Genomic DNA, 25479 nt, shown 5'->3' with positions numbered 1-25479 from the left:
ATCATCCCTTCTGGCCTATGAGGTTTGATAATTCACCCAGATGACTGGGGCATTCATATGGAGACTGGACCATGCATACTACTTTCTTGACCTTTCTGTCCACCATGGCAGTATGGCTTCAGTCTGAACTTTAGACCTTATTTACTTTGGGGATTTGACATGTTTACAGCAATCAGTGGCCAGTCACCAGTGTAGCTCACCCAGTGCGTGCTCTTAGTACAGACAGGCAACGCTGCTATAAATCAGAATTTACTCCTATTTGCAGCAGGGGTAAGCTGCACCTGTGCAAATTTGTTTATCCTGTCTGTAGTAGGATTAGTACTGCTACAGCTACAGAGGTAGCTGGCAATTGATAGCAGAAATCCTAAGTGTAGACAAGGCCTTATTTGGCCCCAGGTGCTGCCATATTGCCAATACTTTCCCCTAGGTATGTGGGTGAAACAATCTTTCTAAGAAGGTTTGAAAGCATGGATCAGGATACTTTCCTGGAGGCTAACTGGGGAATATTGCTGTTAAAACTCATTCCTTGTTCAGCCATGACCCCCTCATATTACTTTCTCCCATAACTGTGAAAACCCCAGCTACAGAGAGGTCTTTTTGGAGGAGGCATGTTGTGGAGGGACGTTAAGTCCTCTCAGATCAGCAGATTTTTGCTTCCTAGAGTGGGTTTTCTGCTTTCATCTCTTCCATGGCAAAAAATGGAAAGGCAAAGCTGGCTTTACCTTTTCCTGTTTTTCTTACTTTTTATCACAAGCATTCCTAAAACCCCCAAAACTGTGTCCATTGATTCATCTCTGTGGCCTCTGTTACTTGTTAAAGCATGCTCTCCTTTAAAGCCCAGTTCTGGACCCATTGAAGTTGATGGGAGTTTTTCCATGGATTTCAGTGGGAGCAGGATAAGGCCTTTGGGACCTGATTCTTCACCGCCTTGCATCATGTGTAGTCAAGGATACTTTTTGCAAAGTGGGTGTAACACACTGCCACCCCTGCGAGCCAGAGGAAAATTCTGTGACATTTAATGTCCACTTTGCACTCATTTTGCATAGATGTAAATGGAAGCACAAAGAACAAGGGAATGAAGAACCAGGCCCTTAATGAATCTTTGTTGACTCTCCTAATTTAAATCAAAGCAGGTATCCTCCTTTTCTTCCTGATTAGTATTTCTAACACTCTATACAGCACCCTCTGTATTCTAATTCACAGCACATGAAAATGAGGTCTCATGTGCAGACCCATGGGTTTCAGTTTAAATAGGCTGTAAAAAGTTTAATTGGATGTTGCATGTGAAAACATGAAATGGGGTTTGAAATTAGCATTGACCTGGTGCCCATTATGGAATACATTTTCTAAAACTGCATGCTTGGGGGTTCCAAGTTTTTTGTCCCTCACTGATGTGATCATTGTAGAATATGGAATACTCTGACTTGTGAGAATAATAGAGATCCCTACATGCAAGGAAAATATTATGGCTTCATTTGGTGACTTAGAAAAGTGTTGAATGACTTAAATCAGGAAGATCATGAATAGCAATGTTAAAGGCATCTGTTACTTCTTTCAGCAGACTGCTGAACATTAAACCTTAAAAGGATTTTCAAAACACTAAGGGCTGGATTGTACCATTTAGTTTCAGCCATCAGCTGGGGACAGCGCAGAGCTGCACTGCCCCCAGGTGAGCACTAGAGACAGTCTGTCTGCAAGAAGCAGAATGCCTCCTAGCGCTCCCCAGCGCTCAGGGGAGGATGCAAACTGCTACACCCCTTTTAATGGGTGCAGCACATTTTACCTTCTGCATGTCTGCTGGCTGGCCTGGAATCAGGGAACCAATAGCTCCACCTACTCCTCCTTCTCTATCCCCTTTGGGCTATGGTAGGAGTAATCTTGTGCTCACTGAATTCAGGGACAGCAATTTTGCCTGACCCGTAGGCATGATGCACAGGGGATTCAGCACAGATCCTTCCTTCCCCCCCCCCCCCCCCCACTTGCTGTGCACCTGTGTCCAGGCTGGAATAACATAGAGAATTAAGAAGCTTTATAATATTTTTGGAAATCGGTAGCACTAGTGCTGCATTTCTTCCTTTGTAGGGAAGCTAATATCTTTTTATAGGCTGTCTTTTAATAGGTAAGCTATCTTTTTCACCAAATATTCTGAATGTTACAAAGTGGTCAGGTATCAAAAACACACAACCCACTATCACAGCAGAAACCAGTAAAATAACACACACTCTCTCTGTGTTTTAGTTTTTGCCATATAGAATCCTATGATGTTTACCTACAGTAAGTAGATAATTATACAGAGCTAGTTGGAGTAGTCTAGATCCAGGGGAAAGGAAATTATCAGAGCTGGGGTGAAGGAGACCACGGTTTGATTCTTCAAATGCAAGTTCTTGTTGGTTGATTTTTGATTTTGCAAAATCAGAAATGGGTGATTCAAATTTAGGTTTTCTTTTATCTGAAACATCAGTGTTCATGGATGGAAATTGGCTGGAGGGTCTGGTTTTGTCTCATCTCAAGCCAGGAAGCTTTGAATCTTCATAGTGCAATCGATAGATTGATTCAGCCTGTCTAAACAATCAGTGTCTATATGGGATTTATAAGGCACTAGTCACCATGCTGTATAGGTATATCTACATAGATTTCTCTTGATTTCCTAGACTTGATGGATTCCTTTTTGGGAGGAAAAAAAATCACCCTCATTGTAAATCCATCTTCCTTCACAAGGTATAGTCTACTCTATTCTGTGTCCAAGCTTCTCATTGACAGAGACAGTAGAGGCCTGCAGTGTTGTGAATGCAGCACACTCAGTTCCAGGGAGAGGGTAGAGGTGGGAGGAGTGCCTCAAGTTGCTTAACGGCAATTCATCTCACCATTTGAATAGTGACATTAAAATACTCCATAGGGAGACTGGCTAATCCTACTCATTCAGGATAATGGTGTCCTTGATCTGAGGCTTCATGGGAGCAGTGGGAGGGATATGGGGGCATTCTCAAGATTTCATTAAGGATATGGCAGACACCTCCCCCACTCGGGAGCTTGGGGCTTGCTCTCACACCCTACTGCACTAAATACACCAGAGACAGCAAAATTTAAGAAAAACCAACCCTGAATTCTGTTTGTACAAATTAATGTACATATTAATTTACTGTACATAGTGATTTATCGGATAACTTTAGGCTTGGGAAAACACTTCTATATTGCCCAAAGCAAGACTGATCACAGTCAAGGAGTATTTATGGGCTCTTATTTCATAAAGTAGAAAAAGCCAGTAATCTGCATGTAGTCTCAGGATTGTAGTAAAAGGATAATACTTTATAAAAAAAAAAATTACACCTCCCACTTGACAACAGCGCCCATCAGCTCCTCCTTGCCAAAAGTGCATAAGCTTTTTGTTCAGGACCTTTTGAATAATTTTGAATAATTTCACTTTTCAGTCTTTCAGAGCAAAAACCTGATTCTCAGACTTCATATTTGATTTCTATATAAACTTCTGTGCATATTTATCCCCTTACTGGATTGTCACAAATCTAACATTTCTGCTAACTCATTGTCCAACACACACAGAGGCATTCACAGAAATAGTAAGAGTTGCATACTTTATATTCACTCAAATGACCTCGTTCGCTTTTGTAACCCTTTGAGTCTGGATGCCTGTATAGCTGTCACAAGAGGAAGGGATGGTCTTGTGGCTAAGGCACTGGACTAGAATTCAGGAGCTCTTTTCCTCCTTTTTTGACACAGGCTTCTGGTGTGACCGAGGGCAAGTCATTTAGATCTCCCTTATGCGTGCGGTGGCGTGTAGGGTAGTGTAGATACATGCCACAGTGAAAAGCAGGCTGGGTCCACGCTTACTGAGGTTTGAAAGGCTCTGGAAGTAGGGAGGCAGAGGGTTAAGGCTCAGGCAGTGGAATATGACACTGCTAAAAATAGCAGTGTACAGATGGTCAGCACTGCTTGGGAGTGTAGAACTGTGTAGAGTATATACCCTAAGGTTCGGGTGTGTAGGGCACTCTACCCTCCTAAGGTATGACTCACCGTCCACACTACTATTTATACTTGCGTTACCTAGGTCTGCGGTGTCTGTACTCTACATGCTGCCATAAATCTCTGTGTCTTAATCCCCATCTGTAAATCGGAGTAGTAACATGTCCCTGCCTCACAGGGGTGTTGTGAGCCTAAATCCTAAAATTCTTGAGAAGGATTCAGATAATGAGGCGATAGGGGCTATGTAAGTACCTAAATAGAACATGAGGAATGGATAAAGAGGATTTTAGTGAATTAGAGTGAAAATATGTCCTCTTCCACAAAGTCTGACTACATGGGTTTGAGTACATGATCGGTGTACGATAAGAACAAATTAAAACACTGCATTCCAACTGAACTATGAACATACTGTTAAGGGCACTTTGCCACTGTAATGTGCAAATTGACTATAACCTTTACTTGCTTTTATATAAATCAGATTTCCTTCTTATTCATTAAAGCGGAAAGTTCCTAGATTCTAGTATTATTCAGTGTTTTCTGGTGGATGGAAGAGATATGTACAGACTGGTGGATTCACCACACCTATGAATTAACCTTAATTAAGATCTAATAATACATGTGAGCTCCTAATTCCCTGCCATACATTATCTATTTAAAAAAAAAAATCTTTGGGTTCCAGTTTAGTTAGTATCTTGACTTTTTTATTTGTTCACTTCTTTTTAGCACATAAACCTTTTCCATCAAATAGGTTTAATTGCATTTGAATAATAACATGGGGTTAGAGAATAATTTGGCAAGAGATTTAGATCAAAGTGTACAGAATTGTCCTGATAAGATCAGGAAAACAAACTGTAATTAATTTTCAAGTTTTTAAAAAAATAAATGTGTTGCATTTGTGGTTACTCTGAGTATTTGGAGTTCACTGAAGCTGCTTCCAGCTCACAAAAAAAAATAAAATTTTTCTGTTGACTGTCAACGTTCCTTTTAATCTCTTGATCTTCAAAATGGGGTCAGTTTACTTCTCTTCACGTTATCAGCTCTGGAACACAGTATCATCAAAGGGTTAATTTTTTTTGTTTTGTTTTTGAAAATCTTATTTTCTTTGGAGGAAGAGTTTAAGTCATTTCTTTTTGGGGGGTTGGGAGAGAATTGTCTTTAAATATCCTGAAAGCTGTGATGGTGGTGGCAGGGCCGGCACAACCCGTTAGGCATCCTAGGTCGTCTAGGGCGCTAACATTTGGGGGGCGGTGACCGTGGCGGCCGGATCTTCGGCCCCCCCTCCCCCCGGTCGTCGTTGGCATTTCGGGGGCGGGACGTTCCACCTCCTCTGTTGGGGTCGGCATTTCGGGGGCAGGACCTTCCGCCGCTTAGGGCCGCAAAAAAGCTGGCGGCGCTCCTGGGTGGTGGCAGTATTTAGATAACTGTCCTAAAATATGATTTTGTGCTAGTTAAGACTCGGGTAAGAAAAAGGAGAGATCTGAAAAGATAGATCTGAAGAATTTTGTGGGTATGGAGATTCCTTAAAAGCCAACAATTAAAACATTGTTTTGCTATGCAGATGTATGCATACTGCCAAAATCTTCTCTGACCTGCATAGTTTCAGTTGGCCAAACTGAGAGGTGATGCATAAGGAGTGTAAGTTACAGGTCAATACTTGAATATTGAGTTTAAGGCTTTACCTACATTAAGAATACGCCTATTTCCAGCAATTGATGGGCAGATTCTGAAGTAACTGCACCCAGCTCCCACTCACTTGCGTCTCCTCCCTGGACCCACCTTTAGGGCCTGCAATAATTGCTGCCCGCAGGCCCCTCTCTTAGATTAAGGGCTTTTGCTGTGGCCTTGCTCATGAGCTTTCAAGTCTGGACTATCCGCTTGTCTCCTGAGCTGACTGGCTGCCCTTTAAACCATTTCTCCAGCTGGAGCAGGCTCTGCAGCTGTGGGGAAGAGTAACCTGGGCCCAGAACTGCTCCATAACTCTTTCTGTCCCAGTGTGGGGTTTATACACCCCATAACACTTACCTTCTTCTGGCCCTTCAAAATGTATAAGTGATACCAGCCTAGACTCACTTTGGCTCTGAATCACGTACCAATCTGTCAAAACCCAATGTGTTAAAACCATTTTTCAAAATTAATCTTCAGATACCAGCTATCTCGTGTTTTTTTCAGTTTGGGGTATCAGGCATTGTAAACTTCTGACTGCACTTCCCCTGATCCCCCTTATAGCTTTGTAGAACATTCCCGTCATCCATAAATAGGGTTGGCAGGATTCGATTTAAATCAATAGATGTTGGTAAATGTAAATTTCAGCTGACACACTGAAATCAATGGGAAAAAAATTATCCAGCGGGAACAGTTGGCATGAGTGCAGCCACACCCCCACCTTGTGCCTGCAGGGATCAGGTGTCACTATCCCTGCAGCAGCACAGGGAGCCTTCTGCAGCCCTGCTGTCATGGACCCGCTCCCTCTCTCCTCTCCTGTGACACAGCATAGCTGCAGAGCAGGGCTCCCTGTGCTGCCTCACGACTGGTGACACCCGATCCCTGCTGGGAAGGCTGCAGTTCTGGCAGGGCAGGGCAGAGCAGAGATTCCTGGGTGTGGTCATGGTCATGAGGAGGAGAAGTCCCCTGCCATTCAGGAGGCCAGTCTGCTGCTAAATGGTTCCTGCCCAGAGACTGAGCCTTTCAGCACCAGGGTGGCCTCCCCCACAGCAGGGAGCTCCTCCTCATCTCAGCAGGGGTGTGTGTGTGGGGGTGTGTGTGTGTGTGTGTGCCCTGCCCTGCCAGGAGTGCAGCCTGCCCTGCATCTTGTGCCTGCAGGGACTGGGTTCCACCGTTCCTGTAGCAGCACAGGGAGGCTTCTGCAGCTCTGCCCCACTCACTCGCCAGCCAGCAGTGTGGGAGCCATCCCTGGGCAGGAGCTGTTCAGCAACACCCCATGGCTGGTGGCTCATCCTGCTCCTCGCAGCCCTGGCCAGAGTTTGGTGCTCTGCTGGGCCAGGACTGCAGCCTCGCCTGCACCTTGCACATGGCCCTTGGCTATGCGGGGAGCCCCCTGCGGCCAGCACTGCACCAAACCTAGCCCTACCCCCTACACACTTAATTTCCACCAACTGTAAAAATAAACATTCATAAATCTAAAGACATTATTAAAAATAAAAAATAGATATTAATACATGAAATTAGAAAAAAATAAAAACTGAATTCTGCCGAGCCTACCCATAAAGCCACACAATTCTTTTTTTCTTACCCAGTGTTATATCCAAGACAGGGTATGAAATAACTCCTTGTAATTACTATAGTCGTAACTCTGAGGTTCTAACACCTTGGGAATGGAGGTGGTTCATAACTGAAATGTTCCTAACTCTGAACAAAACATGATGGTGGTTCTTTCAAAAGTTCACAACTGAACATTGACTTAATATAGCTTTGAAACTTTAATATGCAGAATAAAAATGTTGCTTTCACTTTTTTTTTTAGTAGTTTACATTTAACACAGTATTTTTTGGTCTGTGCTGCTGCCTGATTGTGTACTTCCAGTTCCAAATGAGGTGTGTGGCTGCCTGGTCAGTTCGTAACTCTGGTGTTCTGGTGTTCTACTGTATTTCTTAGTGTTTCAAGCACTGTGATGTGTGTACTCTTTGCCATATGTTTAACTCTGCCACTCGCTTCTTGAAGCATGAACTGAAGAAGGGGTCTTCCTTCAGCACTTGGGTACTATGTGATCCTTTTAATAGAATTAAGACATGGCCGTTTGTTCACACACATCTTTTTATCATTCCTTTATTCAGCCGTTCTCCGATAGACTGAAGCATTCTGGAGCTTGTCTCTTCTTGACGCACAGTGTCTCTCCTTGTCAAAATACAGATCAAGTAGCCAATGACCAGTGGAATGAGAAAGAAAAGTCAGCAAAAGATAGAGCAAACTAGTCTGGGAAGTCATTGAGCTCAAGATGCCTAAGAGAGTGATCGAGACAGGGTGACTTTCTGAAGCATAAGACTGTAAAGATATTTAAATGTAACTAGGAAGAAGCGTGTAGCCAGGGAGACACATGTGTGGATGAGATCACAAATAGAGCTGGGTGAATTTTTTCAGACAATTAGTTTATTTGCCAAAAAATGCAGTTTTGAGTTGACCAAAACTATTTGCTAATTTGGATTGAATCATTGGGTTGAATGTTAATGGCAAATAGTTTTGGCTGTTTTTTTTTTTTTTTTAAAGTCAAAACATTTTATTTAGTTTCAACTTTTCATTTTGAGAGGACATTTCATTTTGGAAATGTAGCCAGATTTAATTTTTGAAATGGTAAAACATCCAAAACTGAAATGACCCAAAACAAAAAGAAAATTTGTATTGGTGAGGAAAAAAATGAAAAAGTTCTGTTTTGGGCCAACCCCAGAATCACTTTTTCCCCATGTTTTTGGTTTGGCCACTGAACTGGAAAAATATCAATTATCCATTCTGCTTTAATTACAAATATAACAGGGGCGGGGGGGAAACGGTCTGTTGATGATGATGATGAGATCAAGGCTATGGTTGTGTGTATGGATGGGAGAGATGACAGACCTCATAAGATTGTGGGAGGATAGAGTAAAAGTTAGAAGGAGAATGACATCAACCACTGCTCTTAACCAATCAAAATAAAAGGCGTTCAGTTCAGGAGTTCATCACAGGTCTAAACACTGTGTCATTTTGTGGTGATTGGATGTAGTAAGAGGAAGACAACGGGAACAGGAGATGATACATGTCTGAAGGAAGTTCACTTCCTGAAGCAGCCCCTTAGGCAGCCAAGCAGCAGTGTGCATGCGTGTTTATGTGGTTTGTGAAGCTGGGCAGGGGCACAGCCCTATTCCTGTGAATGCCCAAGAAGCCAAAGGGAAGTTGATATTCTGCGGGAGAAGCTTCCTCAACTAAGAAAAGATCCAGTGTGGAGGGGTCAGTAATCAGATGTCAGTGGCACTATCTATGGTGAAGGATTGTTGTTTATATTACCGTAGCACCTAGGAGCACTAGTCATGAAACAGGACCCCACTGTGCTAGGCACTGTACAAACGCAGAACAAAAAGACCGTCCCTGCACCACAGAGTAATGGATAGGGATTGATGTACTATTGACAGAGTGGTGACTGAAGACAGAGAATTAGGTAAGAGGTGAGTGTGGTGATGTGGTACAGGAGATGATTGATTGAATATTAAAACATTTGTGGGTGTGAATGACAGATGTGGAGGTATGCTTTGAGGGGATCATCTGCTGAGGGTTGGAATACACAAGAAACAGGGCAGGAAATTAGAGGCTCTCAAGGGGCTGCGGGGAGGAAGGAGAGACTCTGTGCTAACTACGAACAATAGGCTATCTGTAAGCACTGTTTCCAGTGCCACCTTGCATTATTTTCTGTTGGCAAAGGGACAATGTGATTTTGAGTGGTACACAAAATATCAGAATGCTTCATCAATTAAGTAGTTGTAGCGCACATGAATCCTAATAAAATATTGGTGAATAGTCATTTGCATTCTCCTTACTCTAATGATAAACTATCCAAAACAATAAGTAACACTTTGGATTATTTTTACCAGCTTGTTGTAGAAAACTAAGCGAAATCTGAAAAATGTCAGATTGTTACTATGCATTCCTCAACAAAAGAATATTCTAGTGTGCAGGACACACAAACACGCACGAGTGTTTACTTAAGATGGCTTGCATCTCATTGCAGATGCCATGTGATTTAGCAGTTGCTATGGTAACTGCATTTTTTATTTCATATCTTGAATAAATGCTCATATTGCCTTTGTTAAATCTAACTTATCCCCTTCCTGAAGTTTCACACAACTGTGCTATATAATGAATGTAATGCCTGGAGAAAAGAAGACCCTATCATTTATACGGATAAAAACTTTGTACAGTGCATAGTTAATTTAGAAATGAATACTGCTGTATAAACAATTCTGGATGGAACAAAAGAGAAGTCCTTAAATAGGTTAATTCTTCATCATTATTTTATAACATAAAGCAGAGGGAAAATGTAAACTGTTATTGTATAATAGTATACTGTATGTTTTTTATTTTCTTGTAATTGTCCGTTATCTTTGTATTTCTTCATATAAAACATTTAATTAAAAAGAGGAAATATACTGCTACGTATAAGCATACAAGAACAACTCTGAACTCATTTTTTATTCGGTGTAATTTTTCAATATTGTTTCTCTTTCCTATATAACTCTAACCTCTTTAAAGGAATTTCAGTCCCTGGCAACAGATGTTAACTCTTAAAACCTTTATTATTTCTTTTGTGCTACATATGACTGGCTTAGTACTCATTGGCAAAAAAAATGGGACCTCTGAATCAAGTATGTGTCTGTGTTGTGGTGGAGGTTTGATTTAAATCATTTCAGTATTCAGATAAAATATTCTGTAATATATTCAGGTGGTTGGGGGAGAGGAGTGACACCCTGCATGCAGCCTGATCTTGCTCTCATTATTGTGAGAAATCACTCATTGAAGTCAATCAGCATTTAAGTAAGAAATGTAGAATTAGGTCCCCAGATATTGAATAAAGGGAATAATTTTTATTTTTTCTTCAAGCCCTTTCTTCTATTCTTTTTGGCATACTTACTGCATCTTCTGCTCTGCTCAGGATGCATTACCAAGCCTCAGGATGACTAGTGGCTCATCTATTTTTGAGTGATTTAAATTCAAGAATTAGTTAATAAGAAAACAGCCATTAGAAAACATCAGTAAAAGGATAGTCATTTCAGGCTACGTAGGAGGGAATATAAAGTAGCCAGCATAACCAAGGAAATTACTTTGAGTTACTTAATGCTCTTCTTAAAAGAAATTTGAAAATACTATCTTGCTGCGTAGGGTTAAAAACATATACTAAAGCTACCACAATAAACCCCAGGTGATGACGGCTACTGTTTTCACTGCTGCATAACTACAAGTTGAATGAAGTGATTTTATTTCAAACATTAAATTAGCATCACTTTTCACTACCATACACAATGTTTTCATACTTCTGGGTAGAAGTTTCTATTGCATGTTTTTCCATTAAGTGTCAATACGTTAGAAATTATTTGATATTGGAATTTGAGAGATTTATACAGTATTTTCATTTTTAGAATTTATCTTAAGCCTTTCATGGCTTTAAAGTCTGATTCTGGTATAGGTGTTTGATATATCTTGAAACATCAGCTACTGGCCCTCTTGAGAACAGACAGTTTAAAAAAAAACCACATTGGGTAGCGATAAGTGTCAGGAACAGCACATAAGACTAATGGACAAATTCTGATCTTATAAGTTTGGAAACCTGTGTTAAAATACAAATTGTGTATTGTAAGCATATATTTAATTATTTTTCTACTGTAACAATGGAATTGTCAACTCTGAGAATGAAACATGTGTTAGGGACCAGGACATGGGCAGTCAGGTCTAGTGGTTGGAGCAGGAGTCAGTAGCCATGAAGAGGAGCCCAGGGTCAGAGCTGGAGTCGGAGGATAGATGTCCGAGTCAAAGTCAGGAATCTGAGCTGAGCTACCTGGAGTGAGGTGAGGCAGGAGCAGGGCTGGGAACAAGCAGGAACAATGACAGCTATGGGCAAATATCCTGAGTAGCCAGCACTCTGCTACTGGTCTTAAGAGCAGGTCTAATGATCCCCTCAGCCAATCAGGTGGTTTGGCCAATCAGGTGGCTCAAGTGGGCCCCACCTGTGCTCATTTGGCCATCTGGGGGCTAAACTAGCACGTAAGCAGGCTAGCTGCGGGCCCTTACTCCTGACATTAGGAGAGAAACTTTCTCTGCAGTTGGACCACAGTTGTGGAAGTCAGTGCTAAAACTCTCCAGCATCATAACCTAAACCTTCCTTTTGAGGGGAGGATGGGGGGAGAGAGAGAAACAGAATATTTTGTTTGTTTTAGAAGTTGCAAGGTGACCAGTACTAGGACGATGGGCACAGTGGAAGCATATAGGTAAATAGATTCATATATTTATGATGACATTCACCTGATTACAGATGTTGCAGAAGACCGTAGCCATCACTTGAGTCCTTAAATGGTGGTGTTATGAAACTGTAGCGCATCTGGCCAAACTCATCTTTGACATCAATTGAAACCAAACTGTGAAGTGATGTGAAAGGGATATCAGTATATGTGTTGAGTTTCAGACCTCATCTGCATTGGAAATTTGCTCCAATTCAATGGATAGCATCTGCTCACTAAGATGAATTTCATCCTACGTTGAAAAATTAGACAACCTAAATATGAGAGTGTTCTCCTTTAGAGTGGCTTCCATTCATGTGTGAAAGCTAATTATGGGCTGCAGTAGAAGCCAGTCTACTTCCATTTGTAATGTTAAGTAGCTGTTTTTCCTGTTCCCCTGATACCCAAATAATTTCACTGTTCTATCTTCTGTTTTGAGATTACTCCTGAAGTGAATTATTTTATATCCAATTAATCATCTTCTGATGATTTTTTTCCCCCCAAAAGAGTCTAATAGCATAAAGTTTCTCTGAGACCGGGGATAAAGGGGTATCTTCAAATCCCTGGTTTTACTGTGGAGTATTTTCCTTTCCTCCTCTTATATTTGGAATTATGGATCCAGATTAGAATATATTGTATTTCCCTTACTCTCTTCACCACAACTAAGGTCTGATCCATTGCTCATTGAAATCAATGGAGTCTTTCCAGTCAGTGGGTATTGGACTGGATTGCTGAGGTATATGTAAGGGGGATACTCACTACTAGAGCTGGGTGGGTGGAAACTGGAATTTTTGTTCCATTGGAAATTTTGAATTTCCAAAATTTGTTTTCATTCTGATTTGGAACTGAAAGTCAGAAAAGTGAAATTTCCCATGGAATAGAAATCTTTAAAAAAGGGGGAAAAATGCTGTCTTTGGACAAACTAAAATGGAATCTTTAAAAACAAAACAACAAACAAACATTGATTCCACCTTTGCAACTCCATGCAAGTTGCCAGGAGAGAACGGTTTCCATCAAAACATTGGGATAATCAATGATCCTGCAATGTTTTTGGTTTAGACCAATTGGCATTTTCGGACAGAAAATCTATTATATTAGATAATTTCTGACCAGCGCTAATGATCACAATGGTAATTTTGAGAGGGAGCCAGTGTAGGAGGAAGTGATTGGAACCCATCCTTTTATTTTGCAACACAAATCTATCCTTCTGCGTCTCAGACTTATTTCCATGTAAAAATTGCACATGCTCAAGGTCTTTAAGCACCTTCTTACTTCAGAAGCGTTGTGATAACAGTGGCACACAGACAGCCACTAGGGGCTGATGGAGAACTGCATGAACTCTGCCCTTGCATCTGTTCTCCCCCCAAATGCCAAAATCAGCTCTTTCACCTTTAGTCAGGTTAAAAAGTGAGAGTCCCCTAGGTTGACTTTGCTGAGTTGGTATCGCATTGTCAAGTTATCAGGCTGCATCTACTAATAACAATTAAATGTATGCGTATAGGAAGGGGAGAAAGAAGAAAATGCCTATTCTTCTGTTTTCATGAATAATAGCTATTATTCATCACCCAACAAAGATTGTGTGGGGTTAGGGTTGTCATACCACTATTCCTATGTTCCCTCTCATTTAGGCCCCAGTCCGGTAAAGTGCTTATGATTTGAGAGGTAGCATTGCTTAGGAGATGGGGCAAGACCAAGCCTGGGACTCAGGAGATCTGGTTGTATTCACAATATTACCTGCCACTGATCTCCTGAGTGAGGTTGAGGAAGTTTAGTGCCTAGCACAATGGAGACCCAATCTTCCTTAGGACCTTTGGGCACTAGCGTAGTACACTTATAAATAACAATAAGCATAAGTTTACCCAGTAGTCTCTTTGAAAGCAGTCGGGCTAGTTCTGTTTAGTTATATGCGCAAGCACTTGCTGGACTGTGGTCTAATGGCACCATTCTGCCATCCTTACTCTTGCTAAGTAGTACTTATTCCCATGAGTAGTTCCAACAAGATATCAATAGGATACTTAAGTAAGTAAGATACTACTCAACATGAGTGTAAGGATAGCAGAGCTGGTCCCATGATCTGCATGTAAGGAAGTAGCATGCCTTGATGGGTGCCTGTTGAGGGGGGGTTTCCCTAATACACATTGTCTCTCAGCTTTGTTTTGGCAGCATTATTCTTTTGACTCTTCTACAACGGCAGCCTTGTTATGAATGTGCTCTTTATGACAAGGTAACTAAGGGGATAATAACATCAGCAATTTTAATAAAGTGTATTGTGTACATTATTTTATTTGACTTACAAAATCCTTCTTGGCGGTAGAATATTTTGATAATATTTTAAATAAGAATTTTGTTTTTGTTTTACCACCATTTGATGAATGCTGATATTCACAGTAGTCAAGTTTGCTCTGCAGAATGTGGGCTTCCCACTGTAGATCTTCCAGATATATCTCTGAGCACTAAACTGCAGTGAAGCTGTTAGTATTGTCTTTGAGTTCATTTTGATGGGAGCGCTTGTAGTTGCACAATTTCATCGTTCTATGGTATGTTCAGTAGTCTTTAAGAATGGTCAGATATCAAAACTAATTCACTTTATGAGCCAGCCACATTTCCATTTTTCTTTGTTCTGGGGGGTTAATGTGAGTTCTGAGGTAGGTTTACCAATTGGTTGATTGGAAACAAGCTACTACTGTATAATCCAAAAGAAGGGTATAGTTATAATGTTAGTATATAGTAGGTAACATAATAAGGAATGAAAAGATGCAGATTTTTGTTCTCCTTTGGCCATCCCCTTCTGTGGTTGCATTTTGTGTGTGTCTTATTAAATATTGTGTGAACTGTTTTGGGTGATTCTGCATCTACAGATATTTGTTTTTCTTTGAAATTTGGGACAGTGGATATTTGTCTAATTGACTCATGCAAATGCGAGAAAGTCTGATTCAAATCAAAATGTCATGCTTATATTTTGAGAAGTGGAATAGTGACCATCTTTGAAATTTTTCTTTATGAAAGTGGGAGATGGTAGGAAAATGTGCTCCATGACTGTTGGTAACCCATAGGCCAGAGTATTTAGCAATTTCATAGATTATAAAGCCAGAAGGAACGTCTGTGATCATCTAATCTGATCTCCTGCAGAATGCAGGCCATAGAACTTCTGTGAATTAATTCCTATTTGAACTAGAATATATCTTTTAGAAAAACATCCAATCTTGATTTAAAAATTGCTAGTGATAGAGAATCCTCCACAACCTTTGGTAGACTGTTCTAATGGTTAGTTACCCTCCCTGTTAAAAATGTGTGCCTTATTTCCAGTCTGAATTCATCTATAGAGCTCTGCAAATCCGTGGATAGCCGCTTCATATCCATGGACCATTTTTGCAGATAGTGGATCGGATGCAGATACAACAGCGCAGGGCTCTACTCACTGGCAGCACCTGGCCTGTGGCATCTGACTTGGGCAGCCCGGGGGGTGCAGCACACTCAAGTCTGGCAGCCAGCAGCTGGGGTTAGGTGACAGGACAGTCTCGGGACTATCCAGGCCCAGCTCACCATGCTGCTTCCTGTACAGCAGCTCAGGCCCCTTGGGCAGTGCCAGTGTCCCCACCATGGCCGGGCCTGGCAGCACTGGCTGGCTCCTGGGCAGCAGGGCCTGCCCCTGGCCACAGAGATTGGAGTGGGCGGGGCCCCGGTGCCCCACCCTTCCTCCGCCCCACTGTGGTACAACATGCACTGCTGCTGCTATCGCTCCTGAGCCCCCAGGAGCAGCATGCAATGCCTCTTCCCCTCTCCCCCACATTGCCCCTTCTCCTTGAGACCCTACCCCTGCATGACCCCTGACCCCGAGTCCCCACCCTCAGGCTGCCTCTTCCCTGCAAGACCCTGTCCCCCCTCGCTCATCTCCATTTCCCCCCCCCATCGCTAGTTTTTGTGACACAGCTTGCCGCTGTGGATGTGGATACACGTAAAAGATGGCCAGCGAGTCGGATCGTGGGTTGATTCTGGTGGATGTGGATCGGATGTGGATCCACATTTTTGTATCCGCACAGGGCTGTATTCATCCACTTCTCTGAGCCATTGGATTTTGTTACACCTTTCTCTGCTAGATTCAAGAGACTATTATCAAATTTTTGTTCTTCATGTGTAGGTACTTATAAACTGTGATTAAGTCACTCCTTAACCTTCTCTTTGTTAAGCTAAATACAGTGAGCTCCTTGAGTTTATCACTAAAGGCACGTTTTCTAATCCTTTAATTTTTCTCATGGCTCTTCTCTGATCACTCTAACAATTTATCAGCATCCTTCTTGAATTGTGAATGCCAGAGCTGGCCAAGTGCTTTCTAGCGACAGTCACTCCCGTGCCAAATACAGAGGGCGTACAACAGCCCTACTACTATATTTTATACATTCAAGGATTGTATTAGCCCTTTTAGCCACAGCATTACACTAGGGATCTCATGTTCAGGTGATTATCTACCTCGACCCCCAAGTCTGTTTGAGTCACTAGTTCCCAGGATAAAGTCCATCATCCAGTAAGTATGACCTTCATTCTTTGTTCCTAGATGTATCACTTTGCATTTAGATGTATTAAAATACAAGTTAGCTTGCACTCAGTTTACCAAGTGATCCAGATTGCTCTGTATCAGTGAACTGTCCTTCATGCACTGGGTTGGTTAAGCTATGCCAATGATTCTTGAATATATTATTCTCAATGTGCTGCAGGTAAATCAAGTCTGTCTACTGTGACTTTGATATGCTTTGGAACTCCATGAAACAACAGACCTGAGACGGATTTTCCAAGATTTTATATCCCTGTTCTCATTGCAACCTCTCTTATCTACCTGATCACATTCTATACCATACTTGAATATTTTTTTTTTTATACAAGGGCTTGTCCATCCTCCAGTGCCATATTCCACACCAACAGTTTCAACTCTTAGGCCTAAATATTTAGCTCAGCACAAAGCTTAAGTAAATGGGGTATGTACAGTGGTACTCCATAGGACCTTGGGGGACACAAACACAGAGCTCTTCAGAACACAGAGTGGAAACAGTGCTATCCCTGTAGGTAGCCTCTGCAACTACTGCACACCACGCCCAATGGATCCAGGTCATCATAGGCCCACCAGCCATGCTTGTTCCCCTTTTCCATCTCCTCATATCGCCCCACCTTGTGCTGCCATAGAAGGAGCTCTGTTGGAGCTTAGCTCAATGGTGTGGAATGAGTACTGATACCTGCATAGGCTCGCATCGTTCCCAGCATATACCTGTTCCCTTATCACTCAAGGATATATATACTGGCACCAGATTCAAAAGATGTGAAGACAGAAGTGATCAGCATTATCTGATTGTGCTGAGTCAGTTTTACCAAATTAAGTTGTAAAAACAAAATGTTCTTGCTCTTTGTTAATGTATGTGATTTAAAAGGAGATAGTCTGTGTGAAGTTTTGCTTCATTACATGTTGACCAAACGGAATTCTTTTTGTCTGTATTCAGAATCTCTGCTCAGGAGTGAGGACGTCTGAATGCAGACTTGTATTTTAAATGCTCCATTTAATAGGATCCTGTTACTCATGCCGTTTCCTAACATTAAAATCAGTGGTGTGGGATTCCCTCTGAAACTGGTCTCTTGGCTGGCTATTCTGAGCATCTGGTCTCCTTGGAGAACACAGTTTGAGGAGATGATGGGGAAGGAATGTTCTTTAATTGGAAAGTATATATTATTAAATTATGATGCAACTAGCACCTAAATACTACAGTGTAGGAGTTTTAGAAAAGAGTGAAATAAATACAACCTTTGAAACAAATGGAGGCATCCTGTCTCATAGAGGAATGACAGTACATCTCTGCAAATCACACATTAATTTCTATTCAGCTGTTCAAATAGAGCAGTATTCTGATTACATTCTTCATAATGGAACAAATGTACTGTTTTTCCTTTCATGCTAGAATAGGACTGCCTAGAGTTTGGGGGATGAAGTGACTTCAGAAAGTTCCAGGCTCTCTGACTGCCCACCACAATATGTTCCCTTATTCTCCCAAGCCAAGCTTGCTTCCTCCCCAAAATTTGTTCCCTAATCATTCTTCTCTTCCCGGTCATTTTTCTCTTTTCTTATTTCCTCCCCCCTTCATTCCTTCTTCCCCATTGACCCTCCCTTTCATGAAACTATGTAGATTCATTTACAGCTGCTTAAGGTGCCCCTTCTGCCAGTCAGTGAAGCTCTGTGAGCATTGTTTATGCCTCTAATGCCACTTAGTCCTCTCCTTCAGCACTGGTTGTGAATGCCTGTCATTGGTGTTCCTGTCTTCACATTCTGCAAACCAAGGAAGATGGTGGCTTTGGGTCACAGACTCTATTGCTGGACTCAATTTGGTGGTGGCAGTGGCTCTGGAAGAAAGTGAACAGCCCCTGCAGATAGGAGCAGGAATGAGCCCAAACTGGATCCATGCCTCAAACCAAACCCACCTGATCTTTGGGGGTTTAGATTAAATGGAACCTGGATCCAAACCAAAATCCTACAGATGAGTCTTTGTAAGACCAAACCTGCCTCTGCCTTTTGAAGTGGAGCTGATTCAAAGCTGAAACCATCTATCCAAAAATCCCCTCCCCTCCGATCCCTCCCCCCAAAAAACTTTGGGGGGTGGGTTAAAATGAAATTCAAAACATTCCTTTGCAAAAAAATAACCAAACCAAACTTTTGATGTTTTGCAAAACCAAAGCCTCCCTAATTTGGATGTTTTTAATATGGAGGAGGTGAGTAGTTCTCTCTGTATGTTGGTTCCTTACAAAAATTTTAATGAAAAGCCAAAACTGTCCTAGGAGGACAGTGACTGGGTTTCTCTAAGGCACGTGGCCTTGGGAAATAATCCGGTTTGTTCTCTAGGAATTTGACTGGAGGTTGGATTGTGCCAGTGTCATGTCAATTGCTGGTAATACAGAGAAATCAATGTGGAAATGTCTGCAACACTGAAACCTGCACCCCTTCTGTTCTTGTTTTCAGCACTGTCATTTGTGTTTGAATATTGTTAGGAATTCACACAGCTAACAGGGTCATATCCCCAGTTATGTGAAGAGACCTACAAAACTTAAGACCAGCTAAGTAGGCAGTTCCATTTGTCTAGTTACCTAACATACATAAATATTTCCAGCATTCCAGAGTTGCTGACAAGCTGAAAATAAATGGTAGTATTTTTCTATTGTTTTAATTAGGGCTGTCAAGCGATTAAAAAAAATAAATCGCGCGGTTAAACAATATTATTTTTGGATGTTTTCTATGTTTTCAAATATTGATTTCAATTACAACACAGAATACAAAGTATACAGTGCTCACTTTATTTATTTTTATTACCAATATTTGCACTGTAAAAAAAATAGTATTTTTCAATTCATCTCTTACAAGTACTGTAGTGCAATATCTTTATCATGAAAGTTGAACTTACAAATGTAGAATGATGTACAAAAAAAACCTGCATTCAAAAATGAAACAATGTAAAACTTTAGTGCTTACAAGTCCACTCAGTCCTATTTCTTGTTCAGCCAATCGTTCAGACAAACAAGCTTGTTTACATTTGCAGAAGATAATGGTGCCTGCTTCTTGTTTACAATGTCACCTGAAAGCAAGAACAGGTGTTCTCATGGCACTGTTGTAGCTGGCATCGCAAGATATTTACATGCCAGATGTGATAAAGATTCATATGTCCCTTGATGTTTCAACCACCATTCCAGAGGACATGTGTCCATACTGATGATGGGTTCTGCTCAATAACAATCCAAAGCAGTGCAGACCAATGCATGTTCATTTTCATCATCTGAGTCAGCTGCCACCAGAAGAAGGTTGATTTTCTTTTTTGGTGGTTTGGGTTCTGTAGTTTCTGCATCAGAGTGTTGCTCTTTTAAGACTTCTGAAAGCATGCTTCACACCTCATCCCTCTCAGATTTTGGAAGGCACTTCAGATTCTTAAACCTTGAGTCAAGTGCTGTAGCTATCTTTAGAAATTTCACATTGGTATCTTCTTTGCATTTTGTCAAATTTGCAGTGAAAGTGTTCTTAAAATGAACAGCATGTGCTGGGTCATCATCCAAGACAGCTATAACATGAAATATATGGCAGAATGCGGGTAAAACAGAGCAGGAGACATACAATTCTCCCCCAAGGAGTTCAGTCATAAATTTAATTAATGCATTTTTTTTAACAAGCGTCATCAGCATGGAAGTATGTCCTCTGGAACGATGGCTGAAGCATGAAGAGGCATATGAATCTTTAGCGCATCTGGCACATAAATATCTTGCAACGCGAGCTACAACAGTGCCATGCGAACACCTGTTCTCACTTTCAGGTGATGTTGTAATTAAGAAGTGGGCAGCCTTATCTCCCATAAATGTAAACAAACTTGTTTCTCTTAGCGATTGGCTGGCCAAGAAGTAGGACTGAGTGGACTTGTAGGCTCTAAACTTTTACATTGTTTTGTTTGAGTGCAGTTATGTAACAAAAATACACTTGTAAGTCACACTTTCATGATAAAGAGATTGCACTACAGTACTTGTACAAGGTGAATTGAAAAATATATCTTTTGTTTATCATTTTTACAGTGCAAATATTTTTAATCAAAAATATAAAGTGAGCACTGTATACTTTGTATTCTGTGTTGTAATTGAAATAGATATATTTGAAAATGTAGAAACATATCAAAAATATTTAATTTAAATTTGGATTCTATTTGTTAACTGTGCAATTAATCGTGATTTATTTTTTTTGTTAATCGCATGAGTTAAGTGCGATTAATCGACAGGCCTAGTTTTAATTAAATCACAGTGCAGACAATATGGCTTATTTCAATAGCAGACAAATAGATTCTGTTAGTGGGAAATTGACTTTAATATTGGTCAAAAGAGCTGCCAGGTCAAGTTCTTATTGTTTATTTGAAACTCCTGACCATAAGTAGGTTGCATGTAGGGGTGATATAATAAGGCAGGTGTGCTGTACTTGGATTCCAAGAGGCAATTACTTAAAAAGCACAGCAAACATGAAGTATAATAGCTAGTACTTGACAGTGCTATTGTAATGCCAACAGACCCCGGTCCTTGGCGGGCAGGATTGAACCAGGGACTTATGGAGCTTAGTGCATGAGCCTCTACAGCATGAGCTAAAAGCCAACTGGCTGTTAGCTACGGCTGTAGAGCAGACTCATTTTCTCTCTCTAAGTGGTCTTGGTGCCAATAGATAGGACCGAACACCACACCCAGCAGGTGTGTGGGTTACACTATGCAAACACAAACGAATTAATCCTCACAGTACCCATGTAAGTAAATAAGATGTTTTGTCCACGGGAAACAGAGAAACATGGAATCTGGGTAAGTGACTTTCCCAAGGCCACACATTGATTCAGTGGCACATCCAGATTATAGTTTAGGAGCTCCTGACTCTCCATTCTGTGGTCTATCCTCTAGCTAGGCCAGGCCTCCTCTACAAAAGCACAAAACCAAGCAAACCCTGAACCCAGCTATTACTCAGTTATTTCCCCGCCTTCTCCGGGGTGAAGTGAATGGGTTTTGCTTATTTGACAAAGTAGTAGCTGTGATCCTGTGAATGGAGCTTGAAGCTGGGATGCCAGGAACACCTGAATTTTAGGGCTTGTCTACACTTAATGCTGCGGCTGTGCCGCTGTAATTCTTAGTGAAGACGCTACCTATGCCAATGGGAGAGCGTCTCCTGTTGGCATAGGTACCCCATCTCCCCAAGAGGTGGTAGCTATGTTGAGGGGAGAAGCCCTCCTGTTGACACAGCACTGTCTACACCAAGGGTTAGGTCAGTATAACTGTCGCTCAGGGGTTTGGATTTTCCACATCTCTGAGCGACGTAGTTCTACTGATTATAAGTTTGTAGTGTAGACTAGGGCTTAGTTGTGACTCTGCTGCTGACTTGCAGTGTAACTCTGGGCAGCCTCTTTGCCTCAGTTTCACTATTGATAAAATGGGGATAATAATACAGACCTGCCTAGCACACAAAGATATAGTACAGATTAGTTAGACAATGCCTGTACATTGTTTTGAAAAAGAAGTGCTAAGTGTTTCTGTTTTGTTAAATATTTTGAATATGAAAACTTAAAATGACTATTAACAGAAACATATCTTGACTCACACTGTTACATTCTATGAGGCATAGTCTTGCTAATGGCTCTGCCCTCCCTTTCGAATACTTTACATTCTCTATCCTCCTTGTTCTTTTCTCCCCATGGGTGTAGGAAGGGCAGCCTGATGGTGGCCCTGGTTCAGTTTTCTTCCAACATTCATTAATTATCTCCTGGACCATACAAGATTCTAATAGGAGAAACATTCTTTCATCTTTACATAATTTCAAATGAATATCTTTTAGTCTTGAAAACACAAATGCTTTAAACCCTGGGACATGTATAGGTCCTTTCTTCATGTGATTTTATTTATTAACTGAGTCCTGAATGAATACATTTTGCAAAGCCAAAACCTGGCCCCGTGGTCATTCTATACTTCGAAATAAATATGCAAAGAAGACAGAAAGGAAGAACCCTGTTAAAATTTTACCATCTGGGCACTGTGCAGTTAATTTGCATACTCTTATCCAAGTGGTTAAGGGAGATTTTAAACATTAGTTTAGTTTATTTTGATATTGGAAATGCTTTGTGTTTAGCAGGATTTCAAATTGGAAACGATCTTCCAAGGATAAGATATTGTTAGTGTCCTGTCAGTATGATCTAGCTTCTGCCTCCACCACTGCCCACTAGTGTTCTGCACAAAATGTACATGTCTTTAATACACACTTACACACACTAGAAACCCATTTCCATATATATGCGTGTAGATGGTCCACTGATGTTAATACCATACATCATATACATGCCCAATATGTATTACACCTTAAAATATCTATGGTTTCAGGGGAAATGAGAATCAGGATTAGAGGATGTCTAAGAGAGAGTTTTGTGTGTATAAACCTGTCTTTTGATGAATTGTTTGTGCTATTTTCTCTCTTTATTCTCTTTTCATTGCAGCTCAGTAAATGTGTAGGCAACAAAAAACACATCTGGTGAAATAGAAGATTACAGTTATGCATCAGTATTCCTGTAATGTGGCTCCTCACTAATGCCCCTCGGGAGGGTTGCAATGAATATCGGACATTAATTGGTTCAGTACCAGTATGTCTGACCTTGAAGAAATTTAATAGGTCAATTCTTCATGGTGTTTTCTAATACAGAAATCATCTTAGACAGGAAGTTCTTCAGGGCAGGGATTATGTCTTCATATGTGCAGGATCAGAGCCTCTGAGTGCTACCACAAAATAAATATTAAATAATAAGGAAATAAAAGGCTAATCATAAAGCTGCACCGCTGTATGGCATCACGAACATAGTTGCTTTCAGTAAATCTTTCATATCTTGGGATTCTCTATCAGCTGGTAGATTGGGGTGTGGGGGGTTGGAGGGACAGAAGGAGGAGTGAGGAGAGGTACTGAGATGGGGGAGGAGTGGGCAGCTGGCTCCAGGCTGGGAAGGAGGGTCCCAACTGCTTCCAGGCATGCCCATTTCAGCCCTTCCAGGTCCTGCTCCCCATCCTGTTCCTGAGCCCTGCAGTGGCCACTCCAGTTCTTCTGAATCCTGTTCTTGTCTCTGCGCCACCCTCCATATGGTGCAGGAGTTTATTTGGGGATAGAGCCCCCAGAATATTTCCATTGCAGGGGCACTAGCAGCCCCTGCTCTCTCAGCCTCCCAGTTCTACTGCTCCTGTGATGGATTATGGATACTGTACAGTTGATACATAAGTGCTAGTTTTATTGCTTCAAAAATAGGCTAAAACCTGTGTCTGATTTACTGAACAGTGAGACAAGGTGGGGGAAGTAATCTATTTTATTGGACTAATTTCTGTTGGTCAGAGAGACAAACGTTCAAGCTACACAGAGCTCTTCTTGAGGTCTGGGAAAGGTATTCCCAGCATCACAGCAAAATGCAAGAAAAGATATTTGCCCACCTTGTCTCTCTAATATCCTGGGACCGACACGGCTACAACTACACTGCAAACAACAATTACTGAACAGTGTAATACCAAACCAAATTACCATGAAGCATTTTTGATATTTTTAATACATTGTCAGAGCTGCAGCAGTAGGGTTACCATATTTTAAGTGTCCAAAAAGAGGACACTCCACGGGCCCCCGCCCTGCCCCAACTCCGCCCCTTCCCTGCCCCCTGCCCCACCCCCTCCCCTGGACACTTTGCCCCCTGCCCCTTCCCCTCCCCTGCTTCCCGCGAACATTTGATTCGCGGGAAGCCTGAAGCAGCAGGCAAGCTGGGGCGGGGGGGCGTGGCTCTGGCCCCGGCGTTTCCTGCCCAGCTTGGCTCGGGCCCCAAGCACCGCCGGCCCGGGCCAAGCACGGCCCGGCCCCGGCCCAGCACCCCTGGCCGGCCCCAGCCTGACCCCCGCCCGAACACCGCCGGCTCCGGCCCCGGCAGCTCCGACTCCGGCCGAGCGCACCACCGGCCCCAGCGGCTCTGGCCGAGCACTGCCGGCCCCAGCGGCTCCGGCCCCCGGCCGAGCACCGCCGGTCTCTCCCTCTCTATTTTCCCGGACATGTCTGGCTTTTTGGGTTTTCCTCCTGGACGGGGATTTGAGGCCCAAAAAGCCGGACCTGTCCGGGAAACCCTATGCATGTATGGTAACCCTATGCAGCAGCAGTGGCTGAAATATCTGTTTACATTTACGTTTCCTGCCTCTCTTTGTGCGGCTTCATGCACTTGTGGCAGGGTCTGCCAGGAGAATCTCACTGTGGTCAGAAGCTCTTCATCAGTCACTATGTTTCAATGCACGCTGCTCAGTCAGCAGCAAACCCTCATCTTGTACACTGCACAGTCAGCTTGCTTTAGTTGCTCTGTGCTCCTGGATATAGGCTGCGTGAGCAGAAACGGATGATTGTTCAGCTCCCTCCTGTTTAAGGGAACCTAGATGAAGAAAATCAGTGCACTGACCCATAATGTCCAAATCTCAGCTCAGATTTAGCTCAGATTCAAACTATGGATGCTCATGGGGCTTAACTTCCTGTGTTGTCTTGTTTTTATAATTAAAAGGTTGTTGAGAAGGGGGGAAATTTGAATGTAAAATACAAATAGAGGCTTAGAAACATATATATGATCTTTGATCTCACTAGTTTTATTGCCTCTGTTTAAACATACAAGAGTAGTTTTACAGCATGTACATTTTGTTTGAGTAGTAAGTTACCTACTGTTAGAGTGCTGTGAAAGTGTTTGCAATTCTGTGACTATTGTAAGCAGTCTTCCAGTTTATTAATTAAAAAAATAGTGAAACATGCATTCTTCAAATGGAAGATGAATACATCACTGGTATTGTGAATAACCCTCTAATACACTGTGCTAAAAACTGGTAACAAAAGTCACAAAGGGGAACCTTTCTTCATTTCAGCTGTCCAACCAGATGTATTGACCCTGTTTCTTAATTTAAATACTTCAGCAAAGGAAATTCTCCCTCATTTCCAGCTCTGCCTAATATATATAAAAGG

The 25479-nt window shown here is 41.8% G+C and overlaps 1 protein-coding gene across 7 annotated transcripts in view; it reads left to right on the top strand.

Moving 5' to 3' along the window:
* RAPGEF5 (Rap guanine nucleotide exchange factor 5) overlaps positions 1 to 25479 on the top strand; it is a 217429-nt gene that overhangs the window by 102925 nt on the left and 89025 nt on the right. The gene's annotated exons all lie outside the window — the stretch shown is intronic.

This window comes from Trachemys scripta, chromosome 2, assembly GCF_013100865.1.
Source record: "Trachemys scripta elegans isolate TJP31775 chromosome 2, CAS_Tse_1.0, whole genome shotgun sequence".
NCBI classification, from domain to species: domain Eukaryota; kingdom Metazoa; phylum Chordata; order Testudines; family Emydidae; genus Trachemys; species Trachemys scripta.
This window is presented reverse-complemented; position numbering and strand designations above follow the sequence as displayed.